Here is a 10,722-nt window from a genome sequence, read left to right on the forward strand (position 1 = left end):
GCTGGTAATGCATCAATTAAACTGTGAAAAATATCAACTTTTAGAACTCTAAAAGGTGCCAAAGGATACATTTAGTGTCCAGTGGTTCTTCCAAAGCTGAAGGCATAATATTCCTGACTGCAACTCACCAGTCACTCCTATACAAAGAAGGGAAACCTGTTCATGTGTCCCCTCCAGCTAAGGACAGGACCATAGAGGACGTGCAATAAGACACAAATAGCTGTTCCACGTTTGAAAGGGGCCACATTTCCATTGTAGAGGTCCCACGTCTGCAATGCTTCACTGAAAGCTGTTCAAGCCATGTATTCATCAAACACAGAAGTGTTAAGGCCAGCTGCTTCTTCCTGCAATATGGGCTTTTTTTTTTTTTTAATTACCTCACAGCAAATTCCATAACCATTCCTGCCATGAATTTCTGGGGAAAATGTTTTCTGGTTACCTTACTACCCCACATCCCAGTAAGTTCAATGGGCATTACTTTGGGTTAATATGTGGATTATCCAAGACAAAGTAATAAGAAATGTAACAGTCTGCAAATGCAGAGACAAAGCACAGCCTTGGAACATGTGTAAAAGCAACTTGGCTGAATGTTTTCACCACAGGCGTGTCAGAACACAGTTGGTCCCTTATCTCTGCTCTGTAGATGGCTCTCTGGTACAATATTTACTACTGGGAGGGAGACTAGGGCAAGTGTAGACCTTAGGTACCTGGGTTAGGTGCTCAGGGTTTAGGTGCACAGCCTGGAATACAGTCCAAATGCCTGTCCTATGTACTTCAGAAGGAAAATTGGCTGTCTGAGAGTGAGATGTGACAAAGCCAGTGCTCAGACCAAGGAGCTAATCTAAAAGAGAGCTTCCAGTCCCATTCCCTGGCTTTTAGACTGACATCGGACTTCTGTCCAGCATAACTCTCACATTATGGAGAAACCTCTCTGGAGAATGAATCTTTGGTCTTTCGTGTTCCAGGTACTCTTCATATGAGCATTGATGTCTGGTTGTGTTTTCCCTTCTGATGAGCCCTCGCCACATTTCTCATCTACCCAGACAGTGCTCCCTGCTGGGAGGCAAGGAGGTAGCAAACCCTGCCACTAACTCCACAGTGGACCACTAAATCCACAGTTAAAATGGGTACAGGTGTCAGGGTTCTGGGAGTTGGGGACTGTAAGGGGTTCATGGTGATGAGAGGCTGGGGCTTCATCTCACAATAGCTTTTGTTCTCATATTAGTCACTCTGCAATCACTTTTGACTGAGTCTTCTCTGCTTCAAGAAAAATTTTCATGGGTGTTAGCAGACTACTGCAACAAAAACAACAGATATAATGGACTTCCTACTACATTATTACCTATTATGGGTTTAGGCTTTCTAGAGAATTTTTCCCATTGCCATCATGAAGAAGCGGGAGGCTCCTCGAGGATGGATGGTCGGTGATAAAGTTAAAGGGAGGTGGCTGATAGCCCTGGCATACTAACGAAATCCTTGTGACGAGAGGAACAGGGGTTTGGCAGGAGTTTTTTTCTCATCCGCTCTGAGACCGGGAGCTGTCGCGTGGTGTGCCGCGGGGAGCCAAGTAGTCTCACTGGCTCCTTGTCCATGCAGCAACTCAGCTCGCGTTCCACCTGCTCCCCTGCCCGCGCTCGCTGCTGGCGAGAGCATTCTTACCCCCGGCGGACTCAGACTTTTCAGCAATGCCCAGCACTAAGAACCCCCGCCACCAGCCTGAGTTTGCAGTACCCTTTTAAAAGACAGAGCACTCCCTGCTACCGCCCCATGGGCAGCTCCGCACTCGCATCCCAGCGCTCGCATCCCAGCGCTCCCATCCCGGCGCTCCCATTCCAGCGCTCGCATCCCAGCGCTCCCATCCCAGCGCTCGCATCCCAGCGCTCGCATCCCAGCGCTCGCATCCTAGCGCTCCCATCCCAGCGCTCCCGTCCCAGCGCTCCCATCCCAGCGCTCGCATCCCAGCGCTCCCATCCCAGCGCTCCCATCCCAGCGCTCCCATCCCAGCGCTCCCGTCCCAGCGCTCCCGTCCCAGCGCTCGCATCCCAGCGCTCCCATCCCGGCGCTCCCATCCCAGCGCTCGCATCCCAGCGCTGCCGCCGGCCTGGGTCGGGCTCCACGGCTTTGCCGCCCGCAGCGCGCCGCGCCCCCTGCCGGCGACAATCATAACTACACCCAGAGAGCAAAACTGCTCAGCGCGTCGGAAACTTCTGTTACTGTGTCGTTGTTTGTCCTGTTCTGTTCTGTCTATTTTCTAATAAAGAACTGTTATTCCTTTTTCTATATTTTTCTATATTTTCTATTTCTTTATTTTTTCTTTCATCCCCATAATTTCATAGTTACAATAATTTGGAGGGACGAGTCTTCCTTCTATTCCAGAAGGGTTTCTGCCTCCCTTGGCAGACTTTTATCTTTGAAAGATATTACCTTAATTGTTAAGGTATTGCCTCAATCCTCCTAATGAACTGAGACCGCCTGAATTCCACAGAATAAGTGCTCTTGACAGCATGAACTTGTTGTATTTTAATACATTGGGGAGGGTACCTAAAATAGACTGCAAGTATGATTACAAGTTAGATGGATAGAATTCTAACTGTAGACTCCTAATTTCAAATTGAAAAATACTTTAGCTATAGCTTTTTTATCCCCAGGGTAAACACTGTTTTGCATGAGAAAGTGCTGGCATATAACAATTCAGAGACAGAGGTAGTCAGGCTCCCTAAACTATAGTTAGAAGTGTTATTTACTAAAACTAACACTATAAGGAGAGTATATTATAGGCAATCTTACATTGCTTGAGATGGCAGGAACACTGGGCACTGTAGCTTTGAACAGGCCTCTGATCCATCATGCTGGACAGACCGTGTCAATTGGTGAGATTCTTCTTTTTTATTTGGTCATTTGAGTTATCTTATAATTTTTTATAGGACAATAGCTCTATTCATTACGGATGATCACAGAAGAATTTCTTGCTGTGTTTATAGATGACACCACACCATGGAAGTGGCGTAACCACTGCTAACAAGTGGGAGCTTGCCTGCAAGCTACTAACTTACAATGAGCTGGCTGACTTCATCTTGCAGTCATGGAACCTGTGCAGGACACAGGCTGAGGCCATTTTGTATCTGTAGAACAGGCCTGCATCTGCTGAGGTTAAGTGTTATATAGACCAATGTCAAGGTTTTGCATGGAAGACATTTAGGGAAGTGATGCAAAGCTTCCAGTCACTGGAAAGCTGGACACGCCTCTGCGAAAAACACACATTAAAGATGAAAGAAACCTGGGAACTGCCTCTTTTCTTTCCGGCCTGGGAACAGGTAACAAGGCCAGCCTGGCCCGTCTCTCAGCTGCGCTGGGCCGGGCAGGCTTAGCCGTGGGGCCAGGTCCCTCTCCAGGGAGCCCACCAAGCCCCATCCTGGCTGGGCCAGGTTCTGGAAGCTCCAGGAAGGGGGATGGCAGGCCGCAGGGGGATGGCAGGCTGCAGGGGGATGGATGGCAGGCCGCAGGGGGATGGATGGCAGGCCGCAGGGGGATGGATGGCAGGCCGCAGGGGGATGGCAGGCTGCAGGGGGATGGATGGCAGGCCTCTGGGGGATGGATGGCAGGCCGCAGGGGGATGGATGGCAGGCCGCAGGGGGATGGCAGGCCACAGGAGGATGGCAGGCCTCAGGGGGATGGCAGGCCTCAGAGGGATGGCAGGCCTCAGGGGGATGGCAGGCTGCAGGAGGATGGCAGGATGCAGGAGGATGGCAGGCCTCGGGGATGGATGGCAGGCCGCAGGGGGATGGCAGGCTGCAGGAGGATGGCAGGATGCAGGAGGATGGCAGGCCTCGGGGATGGATGGCAGGCCGCAGGGGGATGGCAGGCTGCAGGAGGATGGCAGGATGCAGGAGGATGGCAGGCCTCGGGGATGGATGGCAGGCCGCAGGGGGATGGCAGGCCACAAGGGGGATGGCGGGCCACAGGGGGATGGCTGGCAGGCCGCAGGGGGATGGCAGGCCGCAGGGGGATGGATGGCAGGCCTCAGGGGGATGGCAGGCCTCTGGGGGATGGATGGCAGGCCGCAGGGGGATGGATGGCAGGCCGCAGGGGGATGGCAGGCCACAGGGGTATGGCAGGCCACAGGGGATGGCAGGCCGCAGGAGAATGGCAGGCCACAGGGGCTCTGGCTGAAACAGGGCCAGCCATGGCTGTTAACATCTTGCCACCAGGTCCCCTCCCCGCAGCGCGGCCGCCACACAAGATCCTGCGGCTGAGGCCAGAGGCAACCCCACAGCCCATGCAGAGAAAACCAATGACTCTTTGGCCATGCAGCCAATCCTGACGCAGCCCTAGCCACAGTTCCCACCATCACAAGCAGTGAGTGACCATCTGCCCAGAGCAAGCTGTTAACTCTTGCAGTGCTTCAATCCACCCTCGAGTGAGAGAAAGGAACAAGATGCAAGCATGCAAAGGAGCAACATGAAGACATTGAGGACAGTGAAGAAGTCAAGTCCTAGAGGGGAGGGATGAGGGGATGTCTTAATCTTGGGGCTGAAATCCTTCTGTAATAGCTATGGAGAAAGACACTTTTTCCCTATGATGCATGAAGGTATGGGGAGAATAAAGTGTTCAAATTGATATCAGGCAAAGACCTCCATGCCAAAGTAAGCAGATGATAAAGTAGTTGTAATCTATGAGAAGTTTGAACAGAGAGAGAGAGAAGAGTGATGAGACCCTGTGCGCCCAGGGAGAGAAGAAGAGGACCTCTGTTCCCAGAGATTAAGATGATTTTAGAGATAGATAATGAGAACTTTTGCCTTTGAGCAGCTCATCTTTAAAACAATACCTCAAAAGTTGACATGGCCCATAAACACAGGTGTGGGAAAAGCTTGTGGAAAATGGGAGGGACTTCATGATTGCAGATTTTCCCAGGCAGCTGCTATTCATGACAAAAAATTGAGAGCCATGAGAGAATTTTTATTTCTTTGTGGAGAAGTCTCCATAATGTTAACAAGAGGGACTTCTCTCCCTAAGTCAACTGAAGAAAGACTATTTTAGAGGTGATAAACTGACTGAAATTTTAGGTTTTGTTTATTTACATTGTCAATGGGAAGAAAAGGTTGTGGGGGAGGAGAAGTGTTCTGAAGCTTTTGTCCTGATTTTCATTACTCTTCCTTTTAGTTATTGTTAATAAATTTTTCTTTATACCCGTCTAAGGTTTTGAGCCTGCTTCGCCTTTCTCCTAATCCTATCTCACAGCAAGAAGTGAGTGCATTGGTGATTGGCCAGCACCAAACCACTACACTCATTGGTGCATTGGCCGGGAAATCTCAAAATTGGCAAAATTTTGAATTGGCGAACCAAAACCACTACCACTCCACAATGCACAGGGGTCTCTGGTCAGGATCATTACATTCCACATATTGATCCACATGGAGTTTACCTTTCCCTAAGACATTAGAGACTGTATGAAGAATGTTATGCACTTCTCAGGCTTCAAGTACAAGGTGCAATAGAGCAGACATGGTCTGCTCAAGATCACTAGTTCCACAAATAATATATCTTCTGCAAGGTTATCACCATCCTCTCCCAAACGACCAGTCACCTCCTGCCATAAGCAAAAACCTGCAAGCATATTTTTCAAATCATTATTTTACGGGTACAGTGCTCTTTGCTAAATGTATATTTTACCCACTAACTGCCCCTTTCTAACAATACACAATGAGCAGAAATAACAACCACTCCATCTAGAGTTTGAATGTACCTACCATCATCTACTGATATACAAGTTATTTTTGGCACACTGGAAGGAAACTCTCTAAAGGATGCAGTAGAGCTGCATCTCCCCAGTGTTAGAGAGGCATACCAAAAAATATGGAACAATGAGAATTATTCTGTACCTCCATCACCTAAGAGCAGAGAAAGTATATGATACAAGATACTCAGCATTTGCTAGAGGTTCTACAGCAGTTTCCAGGGAGAGATCAGCCTTGCTTTCTTGATAGTCCTAGGCATCCCAACACAGAAATGAGAAGCAGCACCACACTCCGGTTGAAGGGGCTTCCTATGCTTAAAGCAGGCTTCACACAAAGCTTGCTTTCTAGTTACAGGAAACAGTTACTGCAGGCTGCAGGGACATTAAAGTGACAAAAGGAGGAAAGAGCTCACCCTGTTTACATCACTCTGATACTATAGACAGGTTTACACCCCCCACTGGAATTACTGATTCTCAGGGTAAGCCTGTAAGTTTTAGGTCAATAGTCCATTGTATTATGGAGGAACATAAGAAAACATTCAGCAGACACTGAACTGCAGAGACTAACATGGACAAACTAAGCATAAGAGTGTCTTCTGTTTACCAAGTACAGAAAGGAAGGAGTCTCATGCCTCTTCACATGGGACAGACGGGGCTGTGAATCTTTCCTCTGCCACCATAACCCTGGGATGCACTTGTCTCTCCATATCCTCACAATGGAAGAAGCCACTTGTCCTAGGGTGACGTTATGTTGCTTGTATCCCCAGTCGTCATTCTGTTTATGCTGGATATTATGTTCTATACTTTCAAAACTGGCTCTGAAGAGTGAAGCTTTATTTTGTTTCGTTATCACTTATCAGTCTACTCACTCCTCCAACAGTCAGCAGGACAAAAGGACAGCAGTACACAGTGCAGCTTTTGCTTTTCACACTTGCTTTCACTTTGCTCTTGCTCCTGCTTTGCTCTTGCTTTTGCTCATGCTTGTTAGTTAGTTTAGCTAGGCAGTCCAAGTTTTCCCTGGACTATTTATCTTTCCCTTTCTTGAAACCACTTGAGCCTGCTCCGGACTGGGACCTGGGAAACACCGAGAGTTTGCACTTTGTGGCCTGCAGCAGCCATTCCCAAGGCCAGAGGGACCGATAACAAAGTGACCACTCCCAGGAGACACTTTTTGAATTTGTCATCTTTTTCAGAGAGGTGAAAGAGTGTTGTCATCTGGTATTGTTCATTTTGTGTGCTGGGGGGTGCTGTGCCTGTTAAATAAACAGGTTCTTTCCACTTCTCTCCAAGGAATCCTTCCCGAACTGGTTGGGGTAAGGGGCTGTGTGGGTTTGCTTCCTGGAGGGGCCCCCTTTGGAGGCTTTCTCCCAAATTTGCCCTAAACCAGGACACCACTTCAAAAAGTAGCATCGGGGGCTTTCTTTTACAACCTAAAGTTTGTCAACAAGAGTCAGGTGCTGGCAAGATGGCAGCAGGTGACACTGTGTTCCACCAGCGCAGTCCCTGCATCCTCAGGGACTGAGGGGAGGATAATCTTCCTCTGCTACCATGGACATACAGTGCTGATCTGGTCCCTGGCCATTCTGCTCTATGACATGGTCCACAGGTTCTATCCCTTAAACAGAGATGAGGACAATATTCTGGGCCATTATCTTCTTCCTGCCATGGGTGTCTTGAGCTGGTACCTGGTTTGCCTCACAGAAGGAATAACAGTGTTAGATTACAGGTGGTATACAAGCATCCTCTTCTTGCAACTACAGAGGAGACTGATTTCCCATGGAGGAGCTGGCACATGTCCTACAATCCTGCTCTGCAAAACAGAGATTGGAAGGTTTGGGCACAGCCTGGGTACTGCAGACCCTTGAAAAGAGGGGACCACTGTCCAGCAGCTTTTTGATTGCTCTTCCCACAGCGCCAGCACCTTGTCAAATGGTGTTAATCCATTTGTCCCTGGGACAGGCCATCATTGGAAGACCTTTTCAACCATTCATGGCTACAGGACATTCACCTACTCCAAGAGATGGCAAAGATCCATCCCTCTGCACAGTAGGACACAGCAAGTAACAGCTCTACACATCTCATGGCATTAAAAAGCCAAGAAAATTAGACTCTTTCTCTGCAAGCGTAGCCTGGAGTAGGAATCACAGCTGATGAGACGCTTCTGCTAGTCCTGGGGGAAGTTGCAGAAGCGGCAAAGCACTCTCCACGGTATTTGAGAGTGGCAATCCAGTGAAGTTTCCATAGACCAGAAAAGGGGAAACATCCCCACTGCAGATCCCTGACTTCGTGGTCTTCCTACAACCTGGAGTAAAACTGTAGCATCCTGTGGCACAACCATCCTTGGCTTGGCCACCAACGGGACAAAGCTGATTGACTGCGGTTGCAGCACCTTCCTTGAGAACAGTTAAAATCAAGGTTGAGTCTACACCTAGTAAGAGAGGGAATGCTCCTGGTCCCAGGCATTGCATAGTCTGGCCTGGCTGGGCAGTGGAGGTTTCCTGCTTTGCTGTGGTGCAGCAGGATTAATTTTTCAGCCAGTTGCCAGGGTTTTTTTTTTTGTAGGGGAGGGCATGAGTGCTGTGGAAGGGGAGCTAGTTCCCAGCCTTGCTGACAGCTTTCACCACCCGCCCTGGCATGGGCTGGGGGCAGCCTGACAAAAACCTCTACCCCTGGGGGTAGCAGAGGCAGAAGTTCTGAATCCACGCACCAACAGGTTTGCTTTGCAGGCCCTTGCAGAAGGGCTGGGAAAGGCAAAGGCAAGTTTTTTCCTGACCTGTGGGGAAGTTTATTCCTTGAAGATAATGGTTCAGTCTTTCTCAGGACTGTGATACAGTGATAACATTTTACCTGGTAACTGGTTCCAGGATTTTAGTTTTAATTTACTTTCATGCATTTGTTATTTGTTTTCTGAAGGAAGATTCTAGCTGGTGGCTGGACTGCATCGGGAAGTGTTGTGACTGTCTGCAGAATGGATTCACTGCCAGTGCCACCCTGGCAGGTACACCTCCTTCAAGATGGATGAGAACATCCTCTGGGATCATGGCCTCTTCCAGCAGCAAGTCTCTTAAGGTGGGTACCTGGCCTTGCTGCATGGGTAGCATAGTGGGCAGTAAAAGACAGCAATGGCACACATGCTTCCCCTCACCCTTGCAGGTGTGAAGAGGTTGATCTCCTGGTTAATTTGAGGAAGTGACACTAGTCCTGCCATCCTGTTCTCTTTCAGAATGAAGAACTGATTGGTAGGTTTGGGTGGAGTTCTAAGCATGGCCACTCACATGGCTGGGCACTACGAATGGGCAAGGCTGGACAGGAGCATTCTCCAACTGATAATTTTCTGGTTTCTCTCCCCAAAGTGCCAGAACTTCATCACAGCAAACCAGCATCACTGAACCTATCAGTTTGGTGGTGGTGATGTCTATTTGCTGTCAAAAATAAAATTTTTTGTAAGCAGATTATTTGTTTTGCCCTTTTCAAAGCTTTTGATCTCCTTCCTCTAGCATAATTTTTTGCATCCTTTACACACAAAAAATTGTGCCTTTATTGGAATTGGATGGGGGTTAAGCAACCAAAAATTATTATTTTTTTCATTTTTAAGCGTCAAAAAATGAAACAACAGCTCCTGTTGTTTCAAACCAGGGTGGCTACTTCAGTGCCCCTGAACTGCCACTCAAGCACATACCTTTTTGGTGCTGCTGCCTGTCCCATAATACCACACTCACCAAATCTTTCACTGAGCCCTAAGAGCCCTCCACAGACTAAACAAAACCCTATAAACTTGAGGGAAGGACAAACCATGCTGGGTGTTTAAAAACACACCCTCAATAATGGTATAATGTAATGTTAGTTATCTTTATGCCTACCTTGTACTGACCTCATGCCTTTTTCTGACTAGTAATTTGGTATAACCCTACATCCAAGAGCTACTAAAAATTGTCCCTGCCACCTTGCAACCACCAATAAAATCACCAGAGTAATGTAATTAAACATTACCTACCCTTTTTTCAGTAACTTCTTCCATACAGTAATACAGTAACTTCTTCCATAAGCTTTCTGTAATTACACCTAATGCTTGTCTCTTATTTGGCCAATAAGCAATGGGTGGTCTCCAGCAATACTGGCACTGTCACATTCTATTCATTTGCTCATCACAGATACAGTGGTTCTGCAGTTCTGATTATATGAATTGTGCATTGGTAAAAATAAATTTTAAAAAGTTTTCCATATTGCTATCCAATTGTCAGTCATAATTACTTACATTTTTTCTCATGCCCATACTGGATCAAGACAAAATAATAATGCCCTTTTTTTTTCTCCCTTCTTATTGCTTTTCCTGGTATCTCCCATTAGGAATCTTGTTCTGGATATTTTGTTGAATTTAATTTTCTGGTAGCAAGAACTTATGAATCTCTTCAATTAATATGCCCCTGCTAACAGAACTGTTAATAACTTTTCTTTAAAAAAACTACTAGAAACCTTGACTTTAAGAAAGAATGTACTGATACTTTACCTCTACCCCAGAAAAAGTTCTTATCTGACTCTCACAGTTTCATATTGAAGCTGCAGTTTTCCCTTTGCCATAAAATGTCCAGCTTCAATGGAGTGGGTTTGAGGAAGTGAATGAAAAGTGAATGAACCAAATAAGGTTTTAGCAGAGTTTTGTACATACTGAAAACCTCCAAAGTATCTTCAGAATACCTATGATTAAGAACTAATCAAGAGTTATGGGTTTCTACTGAGTAAGTACACAACAAAAAGCAAAGAGTTAACAGCACAATGATCTATGTGATCACCAAAGTGTGTGTCCTATTTAATAAACAGGCCTAAGTAGACCTGCTACTTACAAGGTATCTCAGCAGGGAAGGAATTTTATTTTCCAAGTCCAGAAGACATCCAGAGACAGAAAGCTTTAGTTTTGTGTTGTCAAGATGGCTGTTCTTTGAAAACCGCTCTGGTGAAGCAAAGGTACTAACTCTCAGGATTGCAAAGGT

This window comes from Ammospiza caudacuta, chromosome 1, assembly GCF_027887145.1.
Source record: "Ammospiza caudacuta isolate bAmmCau1 chromosome 1, bAmmCau1.pri, whole genome shotgun sequence".
NCBI classification, from domain to species: domain Eukaryota; kingdom Metazoa; phylum Chordata; class Aves; order Passeriformes; family Passerellidae; genus Ammospiza; species Ammospiza caudacuta.